Here is a 17242-nt window from a genome sequence, read left to right as displayed (position 1 = left end):
TCTCAGGCTCTGTTTTTGGGAGAACCCAAACTAACACAAACATCATGAGAAGTGTGCCTTTTTAACAGATTCAGATGATCTCCTGCTAAAAGCATATTAAACAAGGAGTTTAAATTTAGAGAACGAGTTCATCCCTATAAGGTGTTGTTGTTGTTGCTGTTTTTCCTGGCTACCAAGAAAATAGATTTAGAGATTCCTGAAAACTTCACCCAAATTGATACGCATGATTCAGTTTGATTTCATCGGTGTTTGTTACAATTTTCTTTTTCTTTTTGTTTTTTAGAGACAGGGTGTCACTATGTTGCCCAGGTTGGTCATGAACTCCTAAACTCAAGCGATCCTCCAACCTCAGCCTCCTGAGTCACTGAGATTTCAGGCACAGACCACTGAACTTGTCTTTTATTGGCAATTTTCAACCATGAGTTTTTCCCACCTGCAGATTCTGACCTTGGAACTTTGTTGTTAATAAAATTTCTCCCAACTTCAAGGGCAGCTGCCCTGACAATTGGGCTTTTGGCCAGCATGGCCTGTCTAGTCTTCCTGGAGTAAATTTTGACCAGAAACCAGAAATAATCAAGCTTTTAAAGAACAATTTCTAAAGAAAGACTGGCTATTTATTGGCTCTTTTCTTGGGTCACCATAAAATCTTTCTTTGACTCTTAGCCAAGTCATGAATATTCTCTTGACGTCCTTGGTATCCCAGTTTTGGTCTGTGTAAAATATTACTGAACATAAAGATTTCCAGGGGAAGCTGTTGAAAATCATATTAAGATATACATATCCAGCCCTACTTAAAAGTTGGATTGCATTGAATAAAGTGAGCACAGATACTTTCCAACAGTCTGTCTCCAAAGGTTCTCACCAAGTTGACTTGAAATCAGTAATTGGGGGTGCAGTTATAAGAAACAGTTATTAGAAACAGTTATTCCTAGGGTGATCAATTCATTGTGGTTTGCCTGCGCCCCTTCCCTGTTCTAGTACTAAAATTTCCGTGTCCCCAAATACCCTCAGTCCTGGGAAACCAATACAGTTGATGACACTACATATTTCTGATGGTTATGTTTCCAGAAGCCTAATTAATCCTTGATATAGCTGAAATTTAGTCCTGGATCATGGTTAAGATAAGATAGGTACTGTAGTAAGTTTGTAAATTTCAGGACTGATTAAGGAAAAGATGAGATGGCAATATTGCACAACAAGCTTATTTGATAGTGCTGTGACAAGGTTGCATAAGAAAGAAAGGGTGTTCTTCCTACCAAGAGCTGATCTAGAGAGAGCTGCAGGCATGGGGCCACCACCTGGAAGGGAAGAGGGAAAGAGAGCACTGAGTGGAGAGGGAAATGGGAGAGGGGGTACACGGGTCTAGGCAGTGTCACTCAGCAGCAAGGTGGGGAGCCTCTGGGTCAGAGTTCTGAAGAGCAGCAGGTCTGTTGGGGTTTTTAGTAGCTACAGAATGTATCTTATATATGGCTAACAGGTGTTGGGTGCAGTTTTGTGGGGTGTGCAAAGAAGTCAGGCTCTAATGGTCTAAAAATAGGCTTATTGGGGCTATATTTAAAGTAATATGTGTAAAAATTTGAATTGGTGCTGGCAGGCTTCGAGTTCATGGTCCTAGCCTGCTGCGAAGAAGTTCAACACATGAGGACCAAGAAACAGCGCCCATCTTTGACCCATTTACATCACATATGCATTCAGATTCCTTTTTGTTTGTTTGTTTGTTTCCAGTTTCCAAAGGCTTTATTGGTAAATATCCTTTAGAAAAGAATGATCAATCCTGTTGCTTCCAAGTCAATGGAATGAAGAACCATGTCCAGGGACACTCCAAGCAGTGCTGAAGAAGACCACTGCTGTGTCCACCTCTTGTTCATAGGCCCAGTCATAAGCACAAGACTTGTAATCAACCAGCTCTTCAGGTTAAGTTTTTCCCACCCACAGACTCTGACCTTGGAAATATGTAGTGCCATCAACTGTCTTGGTTTCCCAGGGCTGAGGGTATTTGGGGACATGGAGCTATAAACCATAGGCTGATTTATTTTTCAGCACTTTTTACTCAGTCACTGCCATGAATGATGTCACTGCCAACCTGAATGCAGAAGTCCCCGCCACTGGTGCTTGGCTTAGAATCCGTTGGATTGGTCTCCCAAGCATCACTCAGCCTGTCTCCACTACACTCAGTCCCTCCTCCATGGCCATGAGTTCATGTACTTCACCAGCCCAGGGAGGAATGGACAGTCTTTCAGGTCAGGGTAGAGCTGCTTCAGGTGTTCCTCAGAGGCCCAAAGGTGGAATCCCTTCAGCTCAAAGTGCCTCATGACATTGCCCAGCAGGCCCCACTGCACACCGTGTGGCTTCATGGCAATAAAGGTGCGCTCGAGGTTGGACACGGTCTGGGAAGCTGATGGGGCAGGCAGTGGCTGCACTGCAGGAGCTGAGAGCTGCAGTGACCTGCACCCAGATTTCCTATCATGAGCATTAGAACACATATCGCTCCTGCTTCAGCCTTGCCAGTGAGAACAAGAACTCTCCTCTGCAGATAGCCCCTGCCTCACTCCTTCCCATTCTTGTGCTTCCTTCTTCATACACCAGTGATGAATTTCCCATGACTTGGGGAGAAAAATCCAACTGGAAGTGGAAGGAGATAGTAGTGGTGGTGGTGGAGGGGGTGGTGCGGGGGAGAGGAAGAGTTCGTGATGAATCATGAATACTTAGGTAATATAATGGGACAGGCTTGGGCAGGAAGAAACACTGGGGCAGGACAGTTCATGTGAAGAACAAAAATGTTGTTCTGGGAGATGCAGGTCAGAGCAGGGCCGTTAAGTCAAAACCACCGGCACTGTAGAGATGAATATTGTAAACAGCTTTTATTTTAATTCAGGCTGTCCCTACATCCAACCCCCCTTTTTTAATTTGCAAGAATTCTCCACCTTGTGTGGTGTCAGTGGGATGTGGTACCTCAACTCTTACCAAAGAATATCAGGATGAAGTCTTCCTCCTTCACGCCCATCATGGAGGTGGGAGCACATGACCCAAGCTGGTTAATCCAATGCCCAGGGACCAGAGTTGAAGGGCAGTTAGCATCTTTCACCGTGTACCACATGGTTATGGTACCCAGTGATAGAAGAGGCATTCAGTACTGGCATGTCCTCTGGAAGTGGAGAGCTGATTTTAGATAGCCCCAGTCAGTTGCTGTTACTTGCATCAAACAGTCCTGATTACATCATGACCTCTCTTTGATCCAGAAGCTGTAAATTTCTACATGCCTTCAGGCAAACTCAGCTCTGTCTTCAAATAGAGGCAAATCAGATACCTTTTTTCCCCTTAAAGACAAATTCCTTCCAAGGATTATCAATATATTTATTAATCTCTTCTCTTTATGGGCAGAAAAAAAGTCCCCATGAATTTAAAATGTGAAAATATTTTTATTGACTTAAAGATATAATAATTTTAGGGAAGCAAAATAGTTGTATTCAATTATTGTCACAGCAAGATGCCTGTAAAATTTATATAATTGGATTGACTGGCACTGTTAATGACTCTTCAGATACGTACAAATCTAGTCATACACTCTAAAATTTGCAGAGACAAATCAATTTAATATGCTCTATTCACTTTCTAAGTTTAACATTGGGATATATTCTGATTGAATAAAACATTCAGATGTGCTCTAATTTACATTTTGCCCACAAAATAATTCCCAATTCTGCTTCATTCATACCATTGTTTAGTATTGTGGTTGTGTTCATCATTTCTTAGCAAGGAGAACATAAGTTTCATCTATTACCAGCTGAATGATTTGACTCAAAAGGCAATTAAAAATCACACTCTTGGGAGGCCGAGGCAGGTAGATCATGAGGTCAGGAGATCGAGACCATCCTGGCTAACACAGTGAAACCCCATCTCTACTACTGAAACTACACACACACACACACACACACACACACACACACACAAAATTAGCCGGGCATGGTGGCATGTGCCTGTATTCCCAGCTATTCGGGAGACTGAGGCAGGAAAATCGCTTGAACCCCGGAGGTGGAGGTTGCAGCAAGCCAAGATCACGCCACTGCACTCCAGCCTGGGCGACAGAGCGAGACTCCATCTCAAAAAAAAAAAAAAATCACATTCAACCTAGACAGTGTTACCAGTTGAGCCACAGGTCAAGCCCAGGTTTAATGTAAAAGAGGACCACACTGGGAGTAGGCATGAAAACTGAGAGTCATGGTTCATTGGACACCATCTTTGAATGACTCACTTGGCCACCTGCTTTTTATTTTCTCTATAAAATGGATTAACTATTGCCTGACTGTCAATCATTATCACTTTCAAGATATCTTCACTTAATAACAGGTTGTTATAAGGATTAAATAAAGCTTGGGAAAATTCTAGTGACTGCTCCCTATGGATGAACAGAGATAGACTCAAACTTGAAATGATACAAATCTAGTGGGCATAGAAAAATTCTGGATCCGAAGACTTCAGTGGGTTAAAAGGATGGACTTACTTTAGGAACATGCAATTCAATAGAGGTAGAAGAAAACTCCAACAGTTGGATCTATAAATACTAATGAAAAAATTGATGAGTAGATGAATGACTTAATAGACCAATGTGGAAAAGAATGAAAGGTTTAAGTAGATAATAAAACAGTGAGATATGAAGAACTAAAAATACTTCATCCAGATTTTTTTAAATGCTTCAGTGGGACATAGTAGTTTTCTTCAAATATGTGAAGACTTTCATAAGCAGACATGGTAGACTTGTTCTTGAAAGGCGTATCAGCGGGTTAGAGGTGAAAGTCTGCAAGAACAATTCTGGCTGCTCAAGAGATTTTCCAACTTGGCAAGAATGGAAAGAACCTTGGAACATAGTCTTGAGCTGCCCATCACTCTCAGGGCTTAAACGAGATTGAATATTCATTGCTGAAAATGTCAAAAAAGGGATTCAAAGATCAGTCAGCTGGCCAAGCAAGGTGATCTTTAGAGTGCCCTTCCAAACCTGAGATTCTAGATTTCCAAGCCTTGACTCTTAACATCTGTCATGGAACCATTATAGCACCATCTGCCCAATTTCCCCGCTGATGATTTCACCTGACTATGTGATCCTGGAAGAGGGGGTGATGCCCATTAACTTGTAGTTGGTTTATATAAGCTAGAGCAAGCTGTGTGGTTTGAATCATGTATGTGTCCATAGGAATCTAAAATAATTGGCCAACTGTAAGCAGTGTTGTTGAATTTCATATTTGGTGAATATGTAAAATGCTTTGAATTACATTGAAACTTCCTAGGTTAAATTTAATATGTTCATGAACATTCATTATTTTCTCGTATTTCCACAAGTTAGAGATAGCTTTCCAATGGACAAATCTTTGCCTTTTATCTTAAGGAGCTGAGGTGATTCAAGCAAGCCATTTGGAAGTTCATAATTTTGTGTTTTTTTCCTTGTAAAATTGTCTTCACGAAGGAATTAAGTAAGCAATATTTGTTTTCATTGAGAATATAATTTTATTTACAACTGATCTATTGTAGAATTTGGGTTCAACCTAGGAAATTATTTTCCTCACATAAGAAAAAATACATCCAGTTTCTTTCTAGAAAAATAATCACTACTTTTTTTGTACATTTAAAATCATGAATTTCTATTCTACTGGTTGTCAAAATAAAGTTAATTTAACTTATTTTTTCCTCTGCCCTTGGCCCTTTTGGAGGGAGACTGGTCATTCCACAGTCGTTCATTCAAGCTTTGGCCACTAGGTGGAGTACTAGTTAAACATTGGCTGGCCTGCTTGCAATCTCACCTTGCACTTGAAAAACGCCAGTTGTTTAGTCTTGTTATCAAAAGGCCAATTTCATTCACTTTAAAATAATTGTATTTATTCTAGCATTTGTCTCACATGGAAGCACATATATATTTTATCTGATAAATAATTTTTTATGTTGTCCTGTAAGAAAATAAGCCACTCAATAAAATGAGTTCCTCATCAAGGGAGCTGTGCAAGCAGAGGCCAGACAACCACTTGGCAGACAAGTTAGAAACAGAATGACGTTTTCACTGTAAATATTTTCATGTGTAGTATTTTCTGAAAACAAGGACATTCTCTTACATAACCAGAGTGCGATGACCAATACCGTTATCTTACTCAGGGGGTAGCAAATTTTGGCCTGAAACTCAGTCAAATCCAGCACACCATCTATTTTTGCAGGGCGCCCTAGATAAGAATGCTTTTAGATAGTTAAGCTCTTTCTTTCCTTCCTTCCTTCCTTTCTTTCTTTCTTCTTTCTTTCCTTTTTCTTTCTCTCTTTCTCTTTCTTTTCTCTCTCCTTCCTTCCTTCCTTCCTTCTTTCTTTTCTTTCTTCTTGCTCTGTTGCCCAGACTGGAGTGCAGTGGCACGATGTCGGCTCACTGCAACCTCCGCCTCCTGGGTTCAAACGACTCTCATGCCTCAGCCTCCTGAGTAGCTGAGATTACAGGCGTGTGACACCATGCCCAGCTAATTTTTGTAGAGATGGGGTTTCATCACATTGGCCAGGCTGGTCTTGAACTCCTGACCTCAAGTGATCCAGCGGCCTCGGCCTCCCAAAGTGCTGGAATGACAGGCATGAGCCACCGCACCCAGCCAGTTAGGCACTATTTAACACATGAACGTTATATGATATTCACGTTTCAACGTTCATACACTAGATTTATCAGAACTCAGCATGCTCATTTGTTCACACGTCTGTGCCTGCTTTTGTGCTGCACATGCAGAATTTACTGCTTGTGACAGAGACCTGCCGAGGTTCTCTCACCGTTTGGTCTACAGAGCCTAAAATAGTTCCTCTCTGGCCCTTTACAAAGAAAGCTTGCAGATCCCTGATCTAATCAACAAACGTTATTCAAACCTTTCCAATTGTCCCACTAATGTCCTTTATTTGGCCTGGAATCCAACCTAATTATTTAACTTCTGTGGACCTTGGTTTCTCTCTTTGTGCGATTAAAATAGTAATAGATCTTTCCCATTTAATTTTTGTGAAAATTTTATGAGTTGATCCAATAAATCTCTTGGAACAATGTTTGGCCTATAGAATAACCACCACATTAAATGTTGGCAATTGTTACTACTTCAATCTTAGTTTTACTTTTCATTTTTAAAAATTCATATATTTGGCCAGGCACAGTGGCTCATGCCTGTAATCCCAGCACTTTCAGAGACTGAGGCAGGAGAATCACTTGAGCCCAGGAATGTGAGACCAGCCTGGGCAACGTAGCAAGACCCCATTTCTACAGAAAAAGCAAAAAAGAATTATCTGGGCATGGTGACACATGTCTGTAATCCCAGCTACTCAGGAGGCTGAGGTGGGAGGATCGCTTGAGCATAGGAGGTTGAGGCCGCAGTGAGCCGTGATTGCACCACTGCATTCCAGCCTGGGCAACAGAGTGAGACCCTGCCTCAACAAATAAATAAAATAATATATGTATTTTTTAAATTAAGCAATACATACATTCAGTACAAAAGTTAAATGGTACACATACAAAAGAGAATGCTGCGAAATGTAAGTTTCCCTGCTACTCTCTCCAAAGGCTACTGCTTTGGGAAATTTTAAATAACTACATAGTACTACATGGTATTTTTTAAAAACTTTTTTTTTTTTTTTTTTGGAGACAGAGTTTCACTCTTCTTGCCCAGTCTGGAGTGCAATGGCAGGATCTTAGCTCACTGCAACCTCCGCCTCCTGGGTTCAAGTGATTCTCCTGCCTCAGCCTCCTGAGTAGCTGGGATTAAAGGCATGTGCCACCACGCCTGGCTAATTTTGTATTTTTAGTAGAGTTTCTCCATGTTGGTCAGGCTGGTCTCGAACTCCCGATTTCTGGTAATCTGCCCACCTCGGCCTCCCAAAGTGCTGGGATTATAGGCGTGAGCCACTGCACCTGGCCAAAAATCTTTTTAAAATTAATTATTATTATTGTTATTTTTTTCAAGATAGAGTCTCCCTCTGTTACCCAGGCTGGAGTGCAGTGGCGTGATCTTGGCTGACTGAAAACTCCACCTCCTAGGTTCAAGCGATTCTCCTACCTCAGCTTCCCAAGTAGCTGGGATTATAGGCATGTGACACCACACCCAGCTAATTTTTGTGTTTTTAGTCGAGACGGGGTTTCAGCATATTGGCCAGACTGGTCTTGAACTCCTGGCCTCAAGTGATCCGCCCACCTTGGCCTCCCAAAGTGCTGGGATTACAGGCATGAGCCACTGTGCCCAGCCACTGCATGGTATTTAACCAGTGCCTTGTTGGTGTACTTTTAGGTCATTCCCAATTTTTTGCTATTATAGTTACGAAAATATTCTTGTGTTTGTGTATAGACTAAATTCCTCAATGTGATATGGAAGTACTGGGAAGGAAAGAGCATGATGCCTTTAAATGATATGAAAGCGAGGAAAGGAAGTGCTGGGTAGAGGAGGGCATGGTCCCTGGCTAGGACTCCACCCCCACAGACCTAGATGAGGACAGGCATTTCTTGCCCAAATGTTGCATTTCCCAAGACCACCCCGGCCTGCCACACCCCCATCCTGTGTCTATAAAAACCCGAGACCCTAGCAAGACAGACATACAAGCTGCTGGATGTTGAGAGGAGCACATAGATGGAGGAACACATGGGTGGCTGGATGTCGAGAGGAATGTACCAACAGTCACCAGCAGAACAATGAGGAGTTTTGCTGGGGCAGTCGGAGGAGAGCCCAGGCTGCTGAGCAGCCCGACTCCAGGGGAAAACCTTCCCACTATATCCCCTTCTGACTTCCCCCAAGTTACCTCCACTCAGTAAAACCTTGCACTCATTCTCCAAGCCCAGGTGTGATCTGATTCCTCCAGTACACCAAGGCAAGAACCCAGGACACAGAAAGCCTTCTGTGCTTGTGACAAAGTAGAGTTTAACTAAGCTGGTTAACACAAGCCACCTACAGACGGTGAAATTAAAAGAGCAAAACTAAAAGAGCACCCTGTAACACACACCACTGGGGCTTCTTAGGAGTCGTAAACATTCACCCCTAGACACTGCAGTGGGGTTGCAGCCCCACAGCCTGCCATTCTGTATGCTCCTCTAGAGGTTTGAGCAGCAGGGCACTGAAGAAGCAAGCCACATCCCCATAACATGCCCTACGAGGGGGACAAGGGAACTTTTCCCATTTCTACTGGGGGCTTGTGAAGGACATGAATATCTTTATTTTTGAGAGTTGTTACCAAATTTCCCGTTTCAGAGATTGTTCCAATTTACAGTCTCACTGGCAGCATATGAGGGAACATGTTTCTTCCAAATATGAGATTATCATTTTAGGAGTTTAACAAACTGATGGCTGAAAATTGGTAGTTCTCTTTTTAATTTAAAAATCTCTTATTATTAGTGAAAATGAACATCATTATCTATTAAGAATCAGTTGTATTTCCTCTTCTGTGAACACTCTATTCATATTCTTTGACCAATTTTTAAAAACAATTGGACATTTTCTTATGAGTTACAGATATTAGACATTTACAAAATTACGGCTGGGTGCGGTGGCTCACGCCTGTAATCCCAGCACTTTGGGAGGCCAACATGGGCGATCATGAGGTCAGGAGTTCGAGATCGGCCTGACCAACATGGTGAAATCCCGTCTCTGCTAAAAATACAAAAATTAGCCAGGCGTGGTGGTGCTCTCCTGTAATCCTAGCTACTCAGGAGGCTGAGGCAGGAGAATCGCTTGAATCTGGGAGGCAGAGGTTGCAGTGAGACAAGATCACGCCACTGCACTCCAGCGTGAGTGAGAGCAAGACTGTCTCAAAAAAAAAAAAAGAAAAAAAATTACTCTGTGATATGAACTGTATTTTTAGCCCAAATTGTCAATTGTTTTTCAATTTTGTTTATGGTGATTTTTAAATCATTTGAACTTTAAAGATACAGAATGATAATATGATACTTTATGAAAGTTCCAAATTAGCATAAAAATCTCAGCTGGTGAAATGTCTTGACTTACTAGGGGGGCAGTGGAGTGGCATGCAAAGAACCTGGGCTTTGGGCGTGGCTAAGCTTGGGTTGAATCTTCTGCTTACTAGTGGTGTAGCCTTTCTGAACCTGTTTCCTGATCTGTGCAACAGGGAACAAAGATGGCAGAATATGCCACTCTAAAACATGTCTCTCTGGCATAGGGATTAGTTTGAGCTGAAAGCACTTGAAAAGTAGCAAATGCAAGGAGAAGCTTTCTTTGAACTCCTCTTATTTGCCTAAAGATAGAAACTCCAAAAGGAACTCAGTTGTCATCAATCCCCTCCCCAGGAGTTTAAGCAACCAGGGAAGATCAACTTTGATCACAAAATAGGAGACAAGAAGTCAGCACCGCACTCAGACAAACTTTGTCATGAACTATTAATGGGGTTCTGGACACAGTACCCCAAAATATGTTACCTTGGTGATATGGTTTGGCTGTGTCCCCACCCAAATCTCAACTTGAATTGTATCTCCCAGAATTCCCACATGTTGTGGGAGGGAAGATGGGGGAGGTAATTCAATCATGGGGTCCAGTCTTTCCCATGATATTCTTGTGATAGTGAATAACTCTCATGAGATCTGATGGGTTTATCAGGGGTTTCCACTTTTGCTTCTTCCTTATTTTTCTCTTGCCGCTGTCATGTAAGAAATGCCTTTTGCCTCCCGCCATGATTCTGAGGCCTCCCCAGCCATGTGGAACTGTAAGTCCAGTTAAACCTCTTTTTCTTCCCAGTCTTGGGCATGTCTATCAGCAGACTGAAAACAAACTAATACACTAAACTGGTACCAGTAGAGTGGGGTACTACTGAAAAATACCCAAAAATGTGGAAGTGACTTTGGAACTGGGTAGCAGGCAGAGGTTGTAACAGTTTGGAGGCCCCAGAAGAAGACAGGAAAATGTGAGGAAGTTTGGAACTCTCTAGAGACTTGTTGAACGGCTTTGCCCAAAATGCTGATAGCGATATGGACAATAAAGTCCAGGCTGAGGTGGTCTCGGATGGAGATGAGGAACTTGTTGGGAACTGGAACAAAGGTGACTTTTGTTATGTTTTAGCAAAGAGACTGGCAGCATTTTGCCTATGCCTAGAGATTTGTGGAACTTTGAACTTGGGAGAGATGATTTAAGGTATCTGGCGGAAGAAATTTCTAAGCATCAAAGCATTCAAGAGGTGATTTGGGTGCTGTTAAAGGCATTCAGTTTTATAAGGGAAACAGAGCATAAAAGTTCAGAAAATTTGCAGCCTGACAATGTGATAGAGAAGAAAAACCCATTTTCTGGGGAGAAATGTAAGCTGGCTGCAGAAATTTGCATAAGTAGCAAGGAGTCTAATGTTAATACCCAAGACCATGGGGAAAATGTCTCCAGGCCATGTCAGAGACCTTCACGGCAGCGACCCCCATCACAAGTCCGGAAGCCCAGGAGGAAAAAATGGTTTCCTGGGCCAGGACCAGGGTCCCCGTGCTGTGTGCAGCCTAGGGACTTGGTGCCCTATGTCCTAGCCCCCCCAGCCATGGCTGAAAGGGGCCAACATACAGCTTGGGCTGGTGCTTCAGAGGGTGGAAGCCCCAAGCCTTGGCAGCTTCCAAGTGGTGTTTTGCCTGTGGGTGCACAGAAGAATTGAGGTTTGGGAACCTCTGCCTAGATTTCAGAAGATGCATGGCAACACCCAGATGCCCAGGCAAAAGTCTGCTGCAGGGACTAAGCCCTCATGGAGAACCTCTGCTAGGGCAGTGTGGAAGGGAAATGTGGGGTTGGAGCCCCCACACAGAGTCCCTACTGGGGCACTGCCTAGTGGAGCTGTGAGAAGAGGGCCATCATCCTCCAGACCCCAGAATGGTAGATCCACTGACAGCTTCCACTGTGTGCCTAGAAAAGCCACAGACACTCAACACCAGCCTGTGAAAGCAGATAGGAGGGAGGCTGTACCCTGCAGAGCCACAGGGGCAGAGCTGCCCAAGACCATGGGAACCCACCTTGTGCATCAGTGTGACCTGGATGTGAGACCTGGAGTCAAAGGGGATAATTTTGGAACCTTAAAATTTGACTGTCTCACAGGATTTTGGACTTGCTTGGGCCCTGTAACTCCTTTGTTTCGGCCAATTTCTTGCATTTGGAATGGCTGTATTTACCCCCATTGCATCTAGGAAGTAACTAGCTTGCTTTTGATTTTATAGGCTCATGGGCAGAAGGGACTTACCATATCTCAGATGAGACGTTGGGCAGTGACTTTTGGGTTAATGCTGAAATAAGACTTTGCGGGACTGTTGGGAAGGCATAATAGGTTTCAAAATGTGAGGACATGAGATTTGGAGGGGCCAAGGGTGGAATGATATGGTTTGGCTGTGTCCCCACCCAAATCTCACCTTGAATTGAATCTCCCAGAATTCCCACATGTTGTGGGAGGGAACCTGGGGGAGGTAATTCAATCATTGAGGCTGATCTTTCCCGTGCTATTCTCATGATAGTGAATAAGTCTCATGAGATGGGTTTATCAGGGGTTTCCACTTTTGCTTCTTCCTCATTTTCTCTTGATGCCACCATGTAAGAAGTGCCTTTCACCTCTTACTATGATTCTGAGGCCTTCCCAGCTATGTGAAACTGTAAGTCCAATTAAACCTCTTTTTCTTCCCAGTCTCAGGTATGTCTTTATCAGCAGCCTGAAAACTGATTAATACACTTGGCTTTTGAGAAAACAGCAGAAGAAGGAAGGTTACTCTCTGACTTTCTCCCACCCATCTCCCCTGAGGTAGGTCAAAAAAGAATCCTCTGACCTTCCTCTGAAGCAGGTCGTAAGACCCTCATTCTAGGGGTAGCCTCCCTATACCTGGAGAAAAGGAAATGTCCTTATTTCTGAAGACACAGGGACACAGAGAAGAATCTGACCAGACAGGCCTTGCTAAGTTCCCCCCAGTTTATTACCACTAGATTATATTTCCTTTGCCCAATTATACTTCTGCACAACTGTCCACTTCATCAAGTCAAGCATAAAATACACACAGGTTTACTTGTTTCTTTGGGTCTTCATTTCTGAAGGCCCCTATGTCACATAAACTTATATTAAATACATTTGTATATTTTTCTCTTGTTAATCTGCCTTTGTTATAGGGGCCTCAGTCGTGAACCTAGCAAGGGATAAAAAAAGACATCTTTTCTTCCCTGCATTATCATATCTCCCATTTATTCTTCCAAGAGCCATTCATCTTTCCTAAAAATCACTTAGTCTCCCTTAAGTGGCTGACATCTGTCCTCCCCATCTCCTATTAAAAGAGTATACACACTCTCTAATCTCAGCACATTTGGGGGTATTCACATGTTTCCTGTGAGGCCCCCACACACCTAATAATAAAAATTAATAATTGTGGCCAGGCGCAGTGGCTCATGCCTATAATCCCAGCACTTTAGAGGGCAGACGCAGACAGATAGCTTGAGCTCACAAGTTCGAGACCAGCCTGGGCAACATGGCGAAACCCCATCTCTACAAGAAAATACAAAAATGAACCAGGCATGGTGGCAGGTTCCTGTAGTCCCATCTACTTGGGAGGCTGAGGTGGGAGGATGGTTTGTGGAGGTTTCAGTGAGTCGAGATTATGCTACTGGGAGGCGGAGATTAAAGTGAGTCGAGATTGCGCCACTGTACTCCAGCCTGGGTGATAGAACCAGACCTTGTCTCAAAAAAAAAAAAATCATGTATACTTTTTCTCCCATTGATCTGCTGGATGTAAGTCTATCTTATTGACCCAGCCACGGAACCTAGGAGGGTAGAGGAAAAAATCTTTCCTCCCCTATAGGATAAAGGACCTACCTCATAGGGTGGTAGTGAGGATGAGAGAAAATGGTGCATGGCCAGGAGCAGTGCCTTACGGCACCCAAAATCCAACCACTTCCTTCCACCTCCACTGCCACTGCAGTGGGCTAAGCACCATCATCTCCTCACACACCCCATAGTCTATTCTGCACACTGCAGTCACAGATCCTGTTAACATTTAAGTCATATCACATCTGCTCAAAGCTTCCAACAACTCTCATCTCCTGGAGTAAGAGCCAAGGTCATCACAGTGGCCTCAAAGTTCACAAGATCATCTCCCACTCCAGCTACTGTCACTGTGTTGACTTTTGTCATGCAAAAATTTTTTTGTTTGTACAGCTAAATTTATCAATCTATCAAGTGTTTGTGTAGTCAACTATATCGATCTATCTTATATGGCATGTGAGTTTTGAGTCTTGCCTTCCCCATATGAGAGTAGAAAAAGGATTCTCCCATGTTTTCTTTTTAGTATCATTATGATTTCATATTTTATACCTGAAGCTTTGATTAAATCAGATTGAATTAGAATTAGTTTGAATTATATTTATTCTAGTGTGACGTATGAGAAAAGGAGTCCAAATTTTTCTTGCCAGAAGATTACCTGATTGTCCCAAATATATTTATTAAGTAAACAGATGTTTTGCTTTTCAATGTTAAATGGGATTCTATTCTTTGACTATATCATAATGTATTTTCCAATCCCCTATTGCTGGGCACCAAGGTTATTTCTCTTTTTTGTTTTTTGCTATTTTAAATAGTGCTGAAGTACACAATAGTGAGTTTCTAGTTACAATGTTGAACCTTGAACTAAATATTTAAGGATGATTTTTTTTTGTTTTTTTTTGAGATGGAGTCTCGCTCTGTCTCCCAGGCTGGATGGAGTGCAGTGGCGTGATCTCGGCACACTGCAAGCTCCGCCTCCTGGGTTCACACCATTCTCCTGCCTCAGCCTCCCAAGTAGCTGGGACTACAGGCACCCGCCACCACACCCGGCTAATTTTTTTGTATTTTTAGTAGAGACGGGGTTTCACCGTGTTAGCCAGGATGGTCTCAATCTCCTGACCTCGTGATCCGCTCGCCTCGGCCACCCAAAGTGCTGGGATTACAGGCATGAGCCACCATGCCCGGCCTGATGATTCTCAACTATATTTGTACTCTCAAATGCTATGAAAATAAAAATGAGAAAAGAAGAACAAGTAGTCATACCTTATTTTCTGCTTTAGAACTCATTAGAATTGAGCAGTTTCAGAAAGGCCACTGAAGTACTAGTTATAGAGACAGAAAAGTTGGAGATTAGTTTGAGGAAAGTTTAATAAGTTGGAAAGTCAGTGCTTTTTCTAAATCATACCTGAAATCCCATCATTCATTTCTTCAAGTTGTGACTTTGCATCTCCGAGAATACTTTGTAAAAATGGAAATGTCTTTGTTTAGGCATGACACTGAGGATTTGGCACTGGTACCTCATACAGGATTGGTTTCACATGTTAATACCAATGTGAAACCTGGCTGAGATTGAAGGGTTAAAAGAATTTTGAGTAGCCATTGAGGAAAAAAATGTAGAAAAAAAATCTAGTCAATAGTTTGTCACTGTGGGCAGAATCTTATCCAATCAATTTGGCTTTGGATAATAGAACAAGCTTTAGTTCAGTCCAGAAAGGTAGGAGAGGAAGGCAGGAAATTCTGGTCCTTCCCAGTGTGGGGGCTGTACCTGGCTGAGATGTCATATCTCAGAGGAAGTGATACCATCCTATTACGGACTGCAGAGTCCAGCAGCATAAGTCACTCATCCTGTCCTCTCATAAACTGTAAAGGGACATTCAGCTACTATTAGTATGTAGCTGAGAGGCGGGCAGGAGGTGGCAGTTATTTAAAGGCAGATGGTTATTTCACAAGTGTTAAGTAGAAACATAAAAAATACTAATTGGATAGTCAGACCAACTGATTATAGTAACAGGGTTTTGTTTCACCTCTTCACTGAAGAATTATAACTCAAACTTGTCGTGTTGCATAGTGGCAAGCAGACCCCACCTTCATTCCCACCCAATTCAAGAAATCAGCTGCCTGTTTGCTATGGTCATAGGGAATAACAAAATTCCGTTTTAATGGCAAGTAGATCTTTAGTCAAGGGTTGTATGATTAGCAAAAAGAAGAAGGAGGAGGAGAAGGAAGAGGAGGAGGAGGGAGGAGGAGGAGGGAGGAGGAGGAGGGAGGAGGAGGAGGGAGGAGGAGGAGGAAGAAGGAGGAGGAGGGGGGAGGGGGAGGGAAGGAAGGAGAAGTAGAAAGAAGAGGAAGAAGAAAAGAAAGAGGAGGAGAAGAAAAAGAAGGAAGAAGAAAAGAAGAAGAAGAAGAAGAAGAAGAGGAGGAGGAGGAGGAAGAAGAATTTTTATTCTTTTTTAAAATTATTTTTGAGATGGAGTCTCGCCCTGTCACCAGGCTGAAGTGCAGTGGCGTAATCTCAGCTCACGGCAACCTCTGCCTCCCGGGTTCAAGCGATTCTCCTGCCTCAGCTTCCCAAGTAGCTAGAAGAATTATTTAATAAAATAAATCTTATGAGACCCAGGCCTTTGAGAGCCTTAACTGAAGGCAAAAAAAATGTTATTAAGAGGCCAACCCAGCTTCTGTTTTTCTCTGGGGCCTTGAAGTCTCTTCCATTTCTCCTGCTTCTACCTGCAGTTTGTATCTGATTTCTCATCTGGCCCATTGGTGGCTCCAAACAGCCACAGGCAAATGGGAACCTTGGCCCCTGAATTCAAATGTCATATGTGTCCAGTGACTCCATCAAACTCTCTCAGCTTATTTGGGTCCTGAATCCAAATGCCAGTGTCTAGTTCATTAATAATCCTCTTGGAGCTAGTGTCATGCCAAAGGAGCATGGGGTCTGAACGAACCTTAGCTCTCTCATGTACTAGTTTTGCAGTGGCTTAACCTCTCTGAGCCTCAGTTGACCCAATTGTAAAACTGGGGTAGTACAAATTCACAATTCTTATCTGAAACCCTTGGATCAGACATGTTTTAGAATTAAGAATTTTTCCCCCCAAAATACTGTGCTTCTACCTGCAGGTTGAATCTGCTTTCTCATCTGGCCCACTGATGGCTCCAAACAGCCATATGTAAATGAGGAATTCAAATGTCGTATGTGCCCAGTGCCTCCAGCAAACCCTCTCAGCTTATTTGGGTCCTGAATCCAAATTCCAGGAAAAGAGAATTGCACTGGTCTAGCTCGGATCAGTACTTATACTTGGCCAATCATTTGTGATGGTGAGGGATGGGATGTCAGAGTACAACATACTGCCGTTTTCCAGTATGAGCATGAGGAAAAGGCAGGAAATCCAAAAGCAGAGTATGGCCAGTGTGGAGAAATGGCTATCACCCTTGTAAGGGACAGTTCAGCCAAGGCTGCCGACTGGCAATTTAGGTCATGCAAATTTTTTTCCATAAATTAAGA

At 42.8% G+C, this 17242-nt stretch overlaps 1 pseudogene; it reads right to left on the bottom strand.

The window, feature by feature from the left end:
* Positions 1 to 1788: 1788 nt before the first annotated feature.
* Positions 1789 to 2483, bottom strand: LOC100967816 (nucleoside diphosphate kinase B-like; annotated as a pseudogene).
* Positions 2484 to 17242: the final 14759 nt, after the last annotated feature.

The sequence above is a fragment of the Pan paniscus genome, chromosome 11 (genome assembly GCF_029289425.2).
Source record: "Pan paniscus chromosome 11, NHGRI_mPanPan1-v2.0_pri, whole genome shotgun sequence".
NCBI classification, from domain to species: Eukaryota; Metazoa; Chordata; class Mammalia; order Primates; family Hominidae; genus Pan; species Pan paniscus.
The sequence above is the reverse complement of the archived record's forward strand: the minus strand, read 5'-3'. Positions and strand labels throughout refer to the sequence as shown.